Below are 14747 nucleotides of genomic sequence, written 5' to 3'. Positions count from 1 at the left end.
AGGGTGTCAGTAATCATAATTTACCATAAAAAGATGAGCTTTTATTAAGATGGAGTTTGATTAATAAGTTGACATACATCAAAATATTGTTTTCACCAAATAGGTTAACTAAATTGTCCTTTTGTTTTAAAAGTGTGGTATAATAAAAAAATTATTGAAGACTCTATGCTAAGGTACTGTATACATTTACAAAAGGAAAGAAAAATACTGGTTTACCATTAAGAGATTTACAATCTGAAGAAATGCATATTAAATCAATTTAAGAGTTGCCTTATTCATGTAGGCCAGGATCAGGTGCTTGATATATGTTGAAGGAAAAAAAATACAGCTATACATAGGATGAAGATAAATGAGACCATTTACTCCAGCTAGTTCAGAATAATAGATTTTTGTTGACCTGAAGAAATGAGTAAATAAGTAACTAATGGTAGATTTAAATGTGAATTCAGGAACTTGCAGTTTTCAAAGTTTTTGAACAAATGAGCCAAAACCATGCTGCAGTCTACTAATTTGAGAATTAACAGCTTCTGAATTTTGAGAGTGGCAACATTTTCCTTTCTCAGATGTCATTCATTCCTGTTTGTTTTGATGTGACATGAGATTGGTAAATCTTTCATACTCTTCATGATTATACACAAAATGAGGCCTTAGATAGTTGAATTAGCTTAAAAGACAGACATGAAACTAATTGAAATGAAATAGACACTCATAAAAGCCATGATAAAATTAGATTCAAGAATTTTTTAAATGAAATGTTCTGTTAAAATGATCAGGGGTGTTGCCAAATAGATTGAGTTTTTGTTTTTGTATTTTTGTAAACAGAGAAAGGGGTCAAGTTGAAGTGAATTAACTGCTTGATTCCACCCATTTTATAGCAGTCATTTTACTTTTATATAAATGGTTAAGTCAGCTGGAAGACAGAATTGTTCAAGTATGCCTGGGTAAAATTAAAAAATTATCTAAAATTACAAAAAGAGTGAGTATATGTTTAGTGGACCTGTCTAGGCATAGTCATGACTTGTTCTCTTGTCATTTATATGATCTTGTTCTATAGTGTTTATTCTGGTATTCATTAGTACAAGTCTAAAATATCCCTCATTCTTGCTTTGTTTTGCAATATTTCGTAGTATATTTGAAAAACAGTATGTCATCTTAAAGGTATTTCCATATACTGAGATCATCATACCAGGATGATAAATCCCAAAACTTCATTCCTAGATTTAGTCAGTTATACTGACTCCAGGGAATATAAAAGATATTTGTAGTTAATATATGAATTGTGCATAGGATAGTATACTTTAAAAATAAAGCCGTGCCAGGTAATCTTTATATCTTATTATTATTCACAAAATAATATATTTATTATATTTCAGGGACTATGAGACTTTGGTGAAACTCAATTCCAAAATAAATATATTTTTAAAAACAAGTGAAAAACACACACACAAAAGAAAACAGAATAAATATATTTATTTATTTAAATAGGTCAAATGTATGGTAACAATTTACAAAAGTATAGAAAGTATAGAGTAAAAAGTTGATCTCCTATTTATTTCCTATGAGTTCCTCAGTTTCTCATATTCCCTCCCTGAAAGCCATTTTATAAACAGTTTCTTATGGATCCATTTAGAGATACACTATGAAGTGCTTTCTTAACACAAATGGTATTATATTGTACATGTTTGCCTGTATCTTGCTTTTTTCATTATATATATATATATATATATATATATATATATATATATATAAAAGATATACCTACTAGGACATATAATCCTTTCTCATTCCTTTTAACTGGTTACATAATATTTCAATGTATTAATATATTATAACTTATTTAACCCTTCCTCTTTAATGGACTTTTTGTTTAGTTCTAATCTTTAGGTATTACTAACAATGTTGCATTGAATATCCTTTATGTACATCCTTCACGTACAAATATATCTGTAGGAAAAATTCCCAGAAGTGGAATTGAGGGTTAACAGTTGTATGCAATTTAAATTTTAAATAGGAATTATCAAATTGCCTTTCATAGATACTGTGACCATTTGTACTCCTAACAATAATGTTTGAATGCCTATTTCTTCATGCCGTAAATCATACAAGTGAAAACTAGTATCTCACAGTTTTAGTTTGCATTTCTATCATTTTGTATTAGATTGTTTATCTTATGTATAAATGTCAGACATTTAAGAAAAACTTTTTTTGACCCTTATATTATGGAATATAATGTCCTAGTAGAAAGATGCACACAGCAAAGATGTTTTATCATAGAATGAATATCTGTGTAACCACCACCTAGCTTAGGGAATAGAACATTTCTAAACCGCCTGCAGTCCTTCTTGCTCCTCTACCAACCACTACTCACTTTCTTACTCCAGAGATAAAGTTATCACTTCTTTGCTTTTCTCTAAAGTTTTATGTCCAGAGCATGCATCCCTAAACAACATAGTTTTGGTTTGCATGTTTTCTATATTTTATATAATTGGAGTCATACATTATGTATCTATTTTTGTCTGGATGCTTTCATTTCATATTATACTTCTGAGATCCACCTTTATTATTTTGTGTAGCAGTAATTTTCTGATTTTCATTGCTGTATTCTACTGTATGACTGTATCATGGTTTACTCATTTTACTGTTGATAGAACCTTTTAATTTGGGGCCAATATCAATAATGCTGCTATAAGCATTCTTGTACTCTTGGTTGCATGTCTGTTGTGTAAATACTTAAAAGTGGAATTTCTGGATCATAGGATGTGGTATTTTTATCTATGTTAGGTGATGCCAACTGTTTTACTAATTTATACTTCCACCAGCAATACATAAAAGTTCCTGTCATACAACTTTTCCCGTTACTGAGAGTATCAGTCTTTGTAGTTTTAGAATTCTGGTGGTTATGATGTACCTTTTATTATGATTTTAACTTGCATTTCCGTAAATATTAATGAAGTTAAACATTTTTGTATGTTTATTGGCAATTTGGAAATCCTCTTTTGTAAAGTTCCTTTTAAAGTTTTTTTTTTTGGCTTATGTTTCTATTCAATTGCTTATCTTTTTCTTAATGATTTGGAGGAATTCTTAATATATTTTGGATTCAAACCATTTTATATGTTGTCTTAGTTTGGATGTCAGCAGAGGTAGAGTCTATGACAAGGACCAGGGTACAGATAGCTTTTTGGGAGTGATTCCAGGAAGTAGAAGAGAGTTGGTGGTGACAGTGCATCAGGGAAGAAGGAAAAGCCATCATTAAGGTTACCACTATAGGCACTGAGGACTTCATTTCTCTAGGACCTCTGAGAAGAGCACAGAATGCCTTCCTGAAGGAAAGGAGTCTGAAGCACTTATTCAGTATGGTTCAGAGTTTCCTCTAGGGGCATTTACTCCCCTAATTCCCAAGCTGAGCTTCTGTTGGGGTATATGTACTCTCAAAGCCTTTAAAGAAGGTCCTGAAGCAGAAGTTGGCAGGATGTTTAGTGAGTACTAAAGATGAAATACTTGCCAGAACCAGTTGAGTCTGAGCTTACATGGAACTGTCTATTACAGATCTGGCTAAAATCATAAGTGGGCCAGGAAACTCTTAAATAGGGACACCAATGGTGTCCTTTGTGTCTTGGAAATATCTTTTCCCACACTTTGAGGACCCTTTCACTCTCTTATGATGTCTTTTGATGAACAGAAATTCTTAATATTTATTATATTATATATACTTATTTAATAATTATCTATTTTTTTCATTTTAGTTAATGTTTCAATGTCTTAAGAAATCTTACCTTGAATTCATGAGGACATTCTTACACATTTTTAGTTTGTTTGTTTTATTTGAGAAGGTGATAGAAGGTATAGATAATTTCCCCAGGAATATGTACATGCTTATGTACAACTTTGTGGTGTTTATGGAACCTTTGAAATCTTTCCATGGAATCCCTAGAGGTTCATTGATCTCAGGTTCAAAGTCTCTGGTTGTTGTTCTACCTTTCAAATTCAGATCTATAGATCACTTGGAATTGATGTTTTTGGTATGATATGAGGATGGGGTCAGATTTTACTTTGTTTTTCCATATGGATATCTAATTGACTCAGGATCATTTATTGAAAAAAATAAATGAACAAAATCAACCCTATCCTTTCCCCATGGCTTAGTAGTGCCAACTTATAACTTTGCTGTAAATCAAGTACCTATATTTGCTTAGTTTCTCTTCTTCCTCCTCCTCCTCTTCTTTTTCTCCTTTCCCTTCCCCCTCCTCCTTTTTTTAATTGAAATATCCTTGATTTACAATAGTGTGTTAGTTTCAGGTGTTCAGCAAAGTGATTCAATTATACATATATGTATGTATCTATATTCTTCTTTGATTATTTTCCATTATAGTTTATTACAATATTGAATATAGTTCTCTGTGTTACATAGAAAATACTTGTTATTTTTTTAATATATGGTAATGTGCATCTGTTAATCTCATACTCCCAATGTATTCCAGCCCCCCCTTCCCCTTTGGTAACTATAAGTTTGTTCTTTATGTCTGTGAATCTGTTTTGTAAATAAGTTCATTTGTACTATTTTTTTTAAGATTCTGAATATAAGTGATAATCATGTAATATTTGTCTTTCCCTACCTGACTTACTTCACTTAGTATAATAATCTCTAGGTCCATCCATGTTGCTGCAAATGGTATTATTTCATTCTTTTTTATGGCTGAGTAATATTCCATTGTATATATATACATCACATCTTCTTTATCCATTCATCTGTTGATGGACACTTAGGTTACTTCCATGCCTTGGCTATTGTCCTCTTCCTCCTCTCTTGATTCTGTTCCTTTGAAGTGTTTTCCCCCTACCCAGGGCCAGTTCTTTTCTGTCCTAATTACTTTTGCTTTATAATTAATCTCAATATCTGATAGACCAAGTCTATCCTTTGTGTTCTTCTTCAGGTTTTCTTAGCTTTTCTTGGATACTTGGATTTTCATATTTTAGAATCAAGTTAACAAGTTATATGTGTGTGTGTGTGTATATATATATACACATACATACATACATGCATACACATGCAGCAAACTGTTGGAATTGATTGGAATTGCATTGAATCTGAGATTGACTTTATTACAATTTGAGTCTTCTAATCCATGAGCATAGAATAGCACTCTAAGTTTTTTTTACTCAAAAACATTTTATAGTTTACTGCAATATTAAGTCTTGTATATTTCATTAGAAGTTTTACTTAGATATTTGTAATGGTTTCATGTAAATGGGTCTATAAATTCCATTTGTTTGGGGTTGTGTATCGACATGCAGTATACTTCTTTGTACAATGCCCTTGCATAAAACAAACTTGCCAAACTCACTTTTTAATTATAGTTCTTTTTCTGTAGATTCTTTTGAATTTTCTACCTGTATGATCATATGATTTGCACATAAGGACAGTTTGATTTCTTCTTTTTCAACCCTTATGCCTTATATTTCTTTTTCTTGCCTTCTTGTACTGTTTAAGACTTCTAATACAATGTTGAGGATAGAAGTAGTGATGGTGGGCATCCTAGTTGTATTCTCTACCTCAAAGAAAAAACTTGCAACATTTTACCATTAAGTATGATGAATATTTGCTTAAAATAATATTTGTAGTGTAGTTGTTTCAACTGTTCGGTGCACCATTCTAGATATGTCTAAATATGTCAATTAAGTCAAATTTGCTGATCATTTAAATCTTATATATTTTTCCTAATTTTTAAAGTTTTTTAAGTTTTCTTTTTGTTAGTGTTTGCATGTTATATTTTAAAACCCACTTACTGTTATCTTTTTGTATTCTCATGACTTAGAAGTGTCTCTGATAAGCCACATTTAATGAGGATTTTAAATTGGAGTATTTCCCATTTACATTTAATCTCTGAACATCCTGTGCATCATACTTCCAACTCTGGCATGCTGTATCCTCCAGCTGCTTCACTTTTCTCTGTATCACTTAAAATACTATTCATATTATTTAGTTATTTTGTTTACTGTTTGCTCCCCCCATTAGAATGTAAACTCAATGAAGGCAGAGACTTTTGCCTATTTGATATATTTATATATCCACATCACTAGTTGAATAGGCATTCAAAATTTTTTTGCCAAAATAATGACTTAGTGAGTTGCACTCTGTATGGTCTTTTTGGAGATTTTGAAAAACATTAAAGTATAAAGAAGTTCTAGAGACACAAAATTTGTTCAACCAAGAATTTCCTAAGCTTTTATAATCAAAGAATTTTATTGAAGTGTAACTTCTACTAATATCTCAGGAAATGAATGTAATATAGAACACACTTTGAAAACACTGATTTAGAAGATATTATTATTGAAGAAGTATTCCTAGAAGGTCTTAGATTAGAGAGTGATTTAGAGGATATCCAGCTGGGGAGTCCACTAAATCAGGGTTCAGCAAACTATGTCCAGGTGGCAGAACCTGGCCCACTACTTATTTTTGTAAGTAAGGAAGATTAAAAAACTCATAGTATGCAATGTAATTCTTACTTTAGGAGGTTAACTATGCAGGGACAGCTGATTTTCTTTTATTGTGAGATTCTGTGTGCTAACAATTACTTGAGCATAGAAAGAGTAAATATTGCATTCTTTTAAAAATGTACATTTGCAGAATAAAGTTTAAATAAGTAACTTCCCAGATATAATTTTGTATTTTCACACTGTTAACTGTTTTAGGTTGATTCTGATACTTAAATCTTTATTTTTAATTTAAAAACATCCTTCTTTCATTCTGATCTGTCTTGCATAGAGTTTATCCTAACAGAAAGGAGAGAGTAAGTTGCCCATAATAGTAATAATTGCTACCATTAATTGAGTATACTAAGTACTAGGTGATTGTACTAATTGATTTATACATATTGTCTGATTTAATCTTAGCAGCAAATCTGTGAGGCAGTGTAGTATTATTATGTGCATTTTATAGATGCAGAAACTGAAATTATTTAACAGGAAAAAGCAGTTAATCTTACTCCATACTTCACAGAGATATTGCTGATTCAAAGGAAGTTAGGTAATTCTACTGGCTAAATTAAAACTTTAATTGTACAATAGAGTGAATATGTGCCACATGAGCATTTTCCTATGCTATTACCTAGCATTCCAAATGAAAGTTTTACTTAAACATAATATTATGCCTAGTAATGAGCTATATTTTACTGAAACTTTCCCTTATTTTTGGATATAGGATATAAAATTCACATTACTAATTAAAGAGATTTACTTGCATGCTAATTATAGTTCAGAAAAAACTCTCTGAAAGTTGGTCAAGATAGTGACATGTGCAAGTGTGAACTCTGTATGAAGTAGAATTGCATACTTTTGTCCTGCTTAATTCATTTTTTCCCATAATGTTCAGCATTATAGAAATTTAGAAAACTACAAGAGGAAAAAAAAAAGAATTTACTCCTAGTCCCATACCCAGTGGCAGCCCTTGTTAACAACTTAATGGTTTCTTCCAGTTGTTTTCTTAAGCATTGGCTTTATTTTTTTAGAAGTATGTAAATATAATTTTTATCCCTTTTTTGCTTCACATTATGACATAAATGTTTTCCTACGCTATTACCCAGTATTCTAAATAAGAATTTTAATAACCACATAATGTTATGCCTAGTGAGTAGACTATATTTTAATTAAACTTCCCCTTACTTTTAGATATAGGTTGCTTTAAATTATTGTTATTGTTATTGCCATTTTCTCTCTTTTACTCTTTTGCATTTTAAATTATGAAAGTATTGCTCATGTCCAAAATCAAATATGGAAATATGTGAAGTGAAGAGTCAATACTTTGTTCCACTATGAAGAGTTTTCTGGGTATTCTTTTATACTTTTTCTATGCTTATGTAAACACATTTATATATATCCTTATTTTACAGAAATAGGATCTATAACCAGCCTCTCTGGCTTTACTCTTTTAAATAATTCTGGAATAAATATATTTGTGTAAAAATTATTTTTGTGTTTATGACTTTCTCCTTAAGCTAGATTTATAGCAGTGGAGCTGGGTTAAACTGATGGACATTTTGAAGACTCTTAGTAAGTGCGTCAATGTAAAACACTGCTGTTTTAGGAAGAGTATGCTAATATCACCAAATACTAGATCATGCTATTGCTATGGATATAACATATTTACATACATTATTTGTGCATGTGTAATATGTATATTCACACACAGCGAATTTGTTTAACCAGGGTAGGTCTAGTCATTTTCCTCCTACAGTAGATTTAAACCTAACATTTTAGATTTAGCATTGTTATTCTTATTGATATTAGTTAGGATTATCTTTTTCAATATCTTTTTTGGGGTTATAGTTTGGTATAAAAAAGTTGTGTTTGAACCTTAATTAAACCTTTGCCTATTTTTAAATTTAATTAAAAATAAATATCCTTTTTGTTCTGATTATACAAGAAATGAATGTCAGTGCACTTAAAAAATTCAGACAATAAGGAAATGAGTAGAGAAAAAAGAAAATTTCAGTGATAATCTCAGCACTCATTAATAACTTTTGCTGTATATCCTTTCTCTTTCTATTTATGCATTATATATACATAGATATAGATAGCAACACTCATAAACAGAATATTGCTATATATCCTTTTTTGTGTTCATATGCATACATGCCTATATAATAGTTTATGTGTTTTTATTCTATTGGAATAAGTACATATGCTTCTTTAGAGTTTTTTCCCCTCAGTAACAATGTGCTGTGGATATCTTTCTTCTTGAGAATTATGGATATATGTCACAATTATAATGACTTAATTGTAGTGTTTTTATGGTTATACCCTGTTTATTCCAATGTTGATGAATAATTGGTTGTTTCCAGCTACTTGCTGTTATAAATAAGACTTCAGTGAATATTTTTATATGTGTGCTCTTTATCCACTTGTCCAATAATTTCCTTAGGATAAAATAGAAGTCAAATTTTTGTATCAAAGGACATGTACATTTAAAATTGGAATGTATTAGAAAGAGTATCTTTTACTTTTTCTTATGCTCTTTCACATTGTTTAAATTTTTTCTATAAATGATACAAGGAATGCAGAATTGTCAAACTGCCCTCCAGAAAAGTTGTGCTATATTACATTCTCACCAGTGAATGAGAATGCCCAGTTCCTTATGCTCATAAACATTCATATTAACAATATTTTAAATCTTTCTTATCTTGTGTTGAGATATGATTTGTTATATTACTTAGCAGTTTAAAAATTAATTGTGATATCTAATACATTTTTAAAGCTTATTTTCTTTTCCTATTTTCTCATTTGTAAATATTCCATTTATTTTTGTGACCTATTTTTGTATTTTTTTCTTATTGATTTGTTGTTCTCTTTTGCCTTATGATACCAAAAATAGACTTTTTTTCTGGTTTGTGGTTTATTTTTTAACTTTGTTAATGGCCTCTTTTTATATAGAAGTTTAACATTTTTAATACAGTCCATTTTATTAATCTTTTTCTTGTTTTAATGTCATGCTTAGAAAGATCTTTCTTATCTAAAGATTATAAGTATAGTCATTTAGATTTTCTTGAGGATTCTCTATGTTTTTAGTTTTTACATTTAAAAAATCTATCTGGAATTTGCTTTTGCATAAAGTGGAGGTAGAGATTCAGTGTTAGTTTTCCAAATATCTACCCATTCCCAGCATCATTTGTTGAATAGTTTATCATTTGTCCACTGATTTGAAGTCACTTATATCATAGACTAAATTCTTCTATAAATTGTCATCTGTCTCTAGATTTTTTTGCTGTTCATTGATCTATTATTCCTATACCAATAATATACTGTTTTAATTTTTGTACTTTTACATTACAATTTTAAGCCTAAAATTTTAGATTATTTTATTCTTGGAAATAAATTAAATTTGCATATTTAATTTTTGAAACCACCTTAAATTTAATTTATTTAATATATAAAATAACCTCCTTGATCTTAAGAATATTGCTATTTAAGTTTTGGAAGTTTGTTTATTACATATGTGATACACATGGTGAATATTTTCATTTTTTTTAGAAGAAAGACTCCTCTGTCCAGTAAGATTGTCCTGGGAAACTACTCTGAAGTAGAGAGTGCAAGAAGGAGACTTTGAGTTATAGGCTGATGTGTGGACTTGGTATGGTGCCTGTCCCATAGAAATATGGTGGCTGAAGAGCAGGAGTAGAATCAGTGTACAGAAATGGTGAGATTTAGAATTTCTTAAAAGAAGCTCTTTCAGCTTCAGAATCAGTAGGCTTTGAAAAATGTAAGATTTAAAATATTAAGGAATGCTACTTAATGAAATATGGAAAATACACTAGCTTTGAAACCAGAGATTGTGAATTTGAGTGCCAACCCCTGCCACTTACTACCTATGTAAATATTTAATCCCATTGAATTTCAGTTCTTTCTTTTTTTAAATGAGGGTAGTAATCCCATCATAAAGTAATTATGAAGAGTTAATGAGAAAATAAATATCAGCCTTTTGCTTAATAATGCCTACTCATCTCCTCCTCCTCCTCCTTCTCCTCCTTCTTCTGTTGAGTATTCTGGAGAAACAGCACTGATAAGGGTGAAATTTAGGGCTGGGATTAGAGTAGTGGAGAGCCCTGTGCTTTTCTTTCATCTCCTCACATTAATAAAGCAATGGTTTTTGTCCCAATGGTGGCATGAGAGCAGTAATGAAGGGAAATGAGAATTATGAGTATAGGGTATTTTTCCTAAGTATATCTAAACACACACACACACACACACACACACACACACACACACACAGTCCCATCAATCTCACTGTGAATCAGAAAAAAGAAAAAGTGAGATTAGAAAGCTTCCAAGGCGAAGATGTAGAAATTGGTGGTTGACTGCAGTTGGGGGAAATGGGAAGGTGCTGGCACCAGAGAAATATATTTCACCCCGGATATTTATCCCCTTTCTATTTTACAAAATGTCTTTTGTCAAAAGTAGTGAAACTGACATACTATGAGAGAAGTGAATACTGAGTATCCCATTTTACAGATGAAGTAACAGGAGACATTTATATTCCTCACAGAATGGACATGAGCCCAGTAATTGGAAACTGAGTAAAATGAAAGCTCTGTCACTAACTTGTCATGTGAGTTATGTGTCTGTAAACTTGAGTGCATCTCATCCTGCTACCCCAGATATTTTTCACTTAGGAAGTGAGACAGTCTCTGAGAGATGCCAGGTCAGATCTTATCTGGACTTCACAATGAAATCTTTGAATATTTATGAAGGATATACATTAAAAAGATAAGCAGAATCTCTCTACATGAGTCTCTTGGTTTGTTTCTGTGTTTTTGAGAGTGAGCAAAAGACTTAATTAGGTCTGAGAAGGACTAATCCATAGTGTATGACTGAGCTCCCTGTGGATATGCAGTGTGTAGTTATTAGGTGTGATGATGGGTTAGCATTGCCAAGGTCATGTACCCTTAAGACATTCTTTAAAAAGTGGGTGGTTATATTAGCCACTAGATGATCTGTGTAAGTTGTGACTTTGGCACATTTCAACGGAATCTCAGGGAAAAAGTAAAAAGGGAAATACCCTTATAGAAGACATATCCCATTTAGGAAGCATTTTCTTATCTCTAATCCTCACAAAAATCTTGGGCGGTAAATGGCAACATCTCCATTTTCTATGCATAATTTTTATTTCAGAAAATGAGACTGCATAGTTTAATAATGTTTTCTTTACTTAATGTATCTCACACAAAGCTGTAATTATTTTTCTCCTTTACTACATTGTGAACTTCCTTGAATCACCAAGTCTATTTCATTCACTTTTGTTTTTCTAGGACTTAACACAGTACTGGCACAGAACAAACATAAATGATAGTAACTATGATTTACTTTAGGAATTAGGACCCTTAGATAATTAGCCCATAGTCACCAAATCTTTATTTTTCTCTTCTACTTTTAGCATCTCTTTACCTTTCAATTTGTATCACGAGTCGAGAAGTGCTTAAAAAATATAAAGTGCAGCATACCTGCTATGTAGCAAGTTCAGACTGTGCTGACTCTGCATTCACAGAAATTGTTCTGGTCTGAATCCAGTTGATAATGCAGCTGTTATTTTTATAATCTCATCCTAAGTACATATTTGCACAACAGGCGGTGTCAATTCATATAAGTAACTTGGTGTTATTTGCCTGATACTTTAAATTACAGAGCTCCATTACCAAAGTCATTATTTGTGGTTAAGAGGGAGTGGTACTGAGAGTGGTAACAAGAAGAGTTTCTTAAAATGAGTATCAAAATGGACCCTTTATAGATATCTTTAAATTTATCTTTATTTAACTATCTAAAATGAGTATAAAGAACAGCCCTGCCTCATTTTTCTGTGAATTTACCCTATAGGAAATAGTGGCCTGATTACAAAAAATTACAATCATAAAAAACTAGTACTTGTTTACAAACTTTTGGTTAAATGATTGCTTTTAAAATGTTATGCCGCTTTATTTTGTGAGCTGGATTCAGGGAGAGAAAACTCATCAGGGATGGAATCCTCTACTCTTTCTGGATATGATAATGCAACTGCAAATGCTGAGACTACTCGGACTATAATATTTATCTTACAATGAATCCAAATTGTAAGATAAATATTATAATTTGAAATAAGATAAATATTATAAGATAAATAAATAATAAGATAAATATTAAAATTGTCAGTTGCTGGAGATTTGGGATTGTGCTTTATTGTTCTGTATCCCCAGAGATTCTAACTCATGCTATGCATCCTTTGGGCTCTCAGAAATGTTAGTTGAATTGCTGGAGAATTGCATGCATCGTTATCAAACGAAAAAAAAAACCCTGCAATAACTAAAACTTAATTTTTAAGTTAAATTCCATGCCTAGTTTCTGACTCATCCTTACGTTCAAGAAAACATTTTATTAAAAAAAGAAGAAATCCAAAAACATTGAGAATCTTTTTAGCAAGGTAAAAATATTTTGTAGAGTTATAAAATTTTTGTTTTTGCACAAAAGTTTTTGTGAGCTTACCCTCATTTAACATGGTTGCCCTTTAGGCCAGCAGTTGTTGAATTTTAGTGTGCATAGAAATCACTTGGGGGCTATGCTAAACTAGACCCCTAGGCCATACTTTTAGAATTACAGAGTCAATAGGTCTGGGTAGGAACTGGGGCCCAACAATCTTTAAAAAAAATTTTTTTATAAGGACCCCAGTACTTCTGAAGCATGGGGTCTGAAGATTATGTTTCGATGATCACTTTTTCTTCAGTCCTGCTCACACAAGACCTTCTCTGACATTTTTTACTAAGCTGATACCGTATATGTCTGAAATCAGACAGGCTGCAAGAAAAAAAAAAGCATATTAAAAACACAATAGTAGGTTTATTTCAAAGGACTCTATTTTGCTAAGAAAACAGGGGACATGAAGGAAGGGATAAAAAAGAACAATTTATTCAGTGAAAAGTTACAAAATATTTTCCAAGTTTTTTTTTTGACCTGCCAAATTTTTGTTTGATTCTGATCAAGTGGAAAAGCTGCCTTATGTTGTGTTTATGAAGTATATAGAATTTTTCTGTAGCCAAGACCTCAAGATGAAAGACTTTTGGGGATGAATTCATACAGTAATTCTGTAAATAGCTTTTGGAAGTTTGTGGTCCATATTTTGGTCTTGGTTCATGGCAATAAGCTGCCTTTGTGAAGTGGGAGACATGCTGCCTTCTTCTAAATAATCTCATTCATTTTTCATGTAGATACTATTTTTATACTGACCATTCTGTTCACAGACAGATCTCTTAAAGTGTTATTTCAGAGGGTAATAAAGTGTTAGCAGTTGTGAAAATGTGTCAAACTTAGGCAATTCTATCTCTGATTTACTATTCTGCTGCACATGTTGGCAGGGGAGAAGTGGCAGGTCTAGGAAATGTAACATTAATTCCTCCTCTTCTGACCCAGAAATACCTTGATCTTGACCATCTATAATGTGTTAAAGTACTTAGGAAATGTTATATTAAAGTGTAAGAGTATACTTCCCAGTGGATGTGGATAAAATATAAAATTGTAGAATGTTAAAGTGTTAGTGACTTTAGAGGAGATCTGCTGTAGCAGTTCTTGAACACCATCTACAGCCAGGCAGGTTTTAACAATCACTTCTGGAGCTTTTAAAAAACTGGAAACTCCTGGCCCACTCAAGGAGATTCCAGTTTAGTAGGTTTGGGGTGGGGCCTAGATATTTAAATTTTATAAAAGCTTTCCAAGTGATTATATAATCAGTTAAGTTTTGGTACAACTTTAAAATTAGTGTAAGAATTCTTTCTACAGCATCCCTGGCAAACAGTCATCCAGCCTTAACTCTGACAACTCCAGGAATATGTCTCTATTTTGTGAGGCAGCTTATTCTATTGCTTTAAAGATTTGTCTGGACTGAGCTAAAAATCCACCACCTTGTAATTCCCACCCACTAGTGTTGTTCTTTCTTTTGGAAAGAAGAAAGAGAAACTAACTTTCAGTCAGTATTTACCATATTACACTCACTGTGCTATCTTTCCTTTGTTGGCTTGAAGATATTAAATGAGATATTTCCCTTAGCTGCAAAATGGATTATCAGAGTAGATAAGCAGCTATCAAAATGTGGTCTATGGACACATAGGGACCCCTGAGACCCTTCCAAGGGGTCTAAAAAGTCAAAACTATTTTCAACATAATACTCTGATGCTATTTGCCTTTTTCACTGTGTTGACATTTACACTGAGGATGCAAAGTGATTTTAGGCAGAACTG

At 31.7% G+C, this 14747-nt stretch overlaps 1 protein-coding gene across 11 annotated transcripts in view; it reads left to right on the top strand.

Annotated features, from left to right (window-relative positions):
• The window catches only part of SOX6 (SRY-box transcription factor 6), a 626002-nt gene that overhangs the window by 135319 nt on the left and 475936 nt on the right, over positions 1-14747 (top strand). Inside the window, exon 5 of one of the 11 annotated variants that reach the window (XM_072969573.1) lies at positions 10024-10189. The exons of the other annotated variants lie outside the window; for them this stretch is intronic. The gene's annotated coding sequence lies outside the window, so the exon portion shown is untranslated. The remainder of the gene's footprint in view (positions 1-10023; positions 10190-14747) is intronic. 11 annotated transcript variants of the gene reach the window in all.

The sequence above is a fragment of the Vicugna pacos genome, chromosome 10, assembly GCF_048564905.1.
Source record: "Vicugna pacos chromosome 10, VicPac4, whole genome shotgun sequence".
Classification (NCBI taxonomy): Eukaryota; Metazoa; Chordata; class Mammalia; order Artiodactyla; family Camelidae; genus Vicugna; species Vicugna pacos.
Note: the sequence above shows the minus strand (reverse complement) of the source record. Positions and strands in the feature narration are given on the sequence as shown.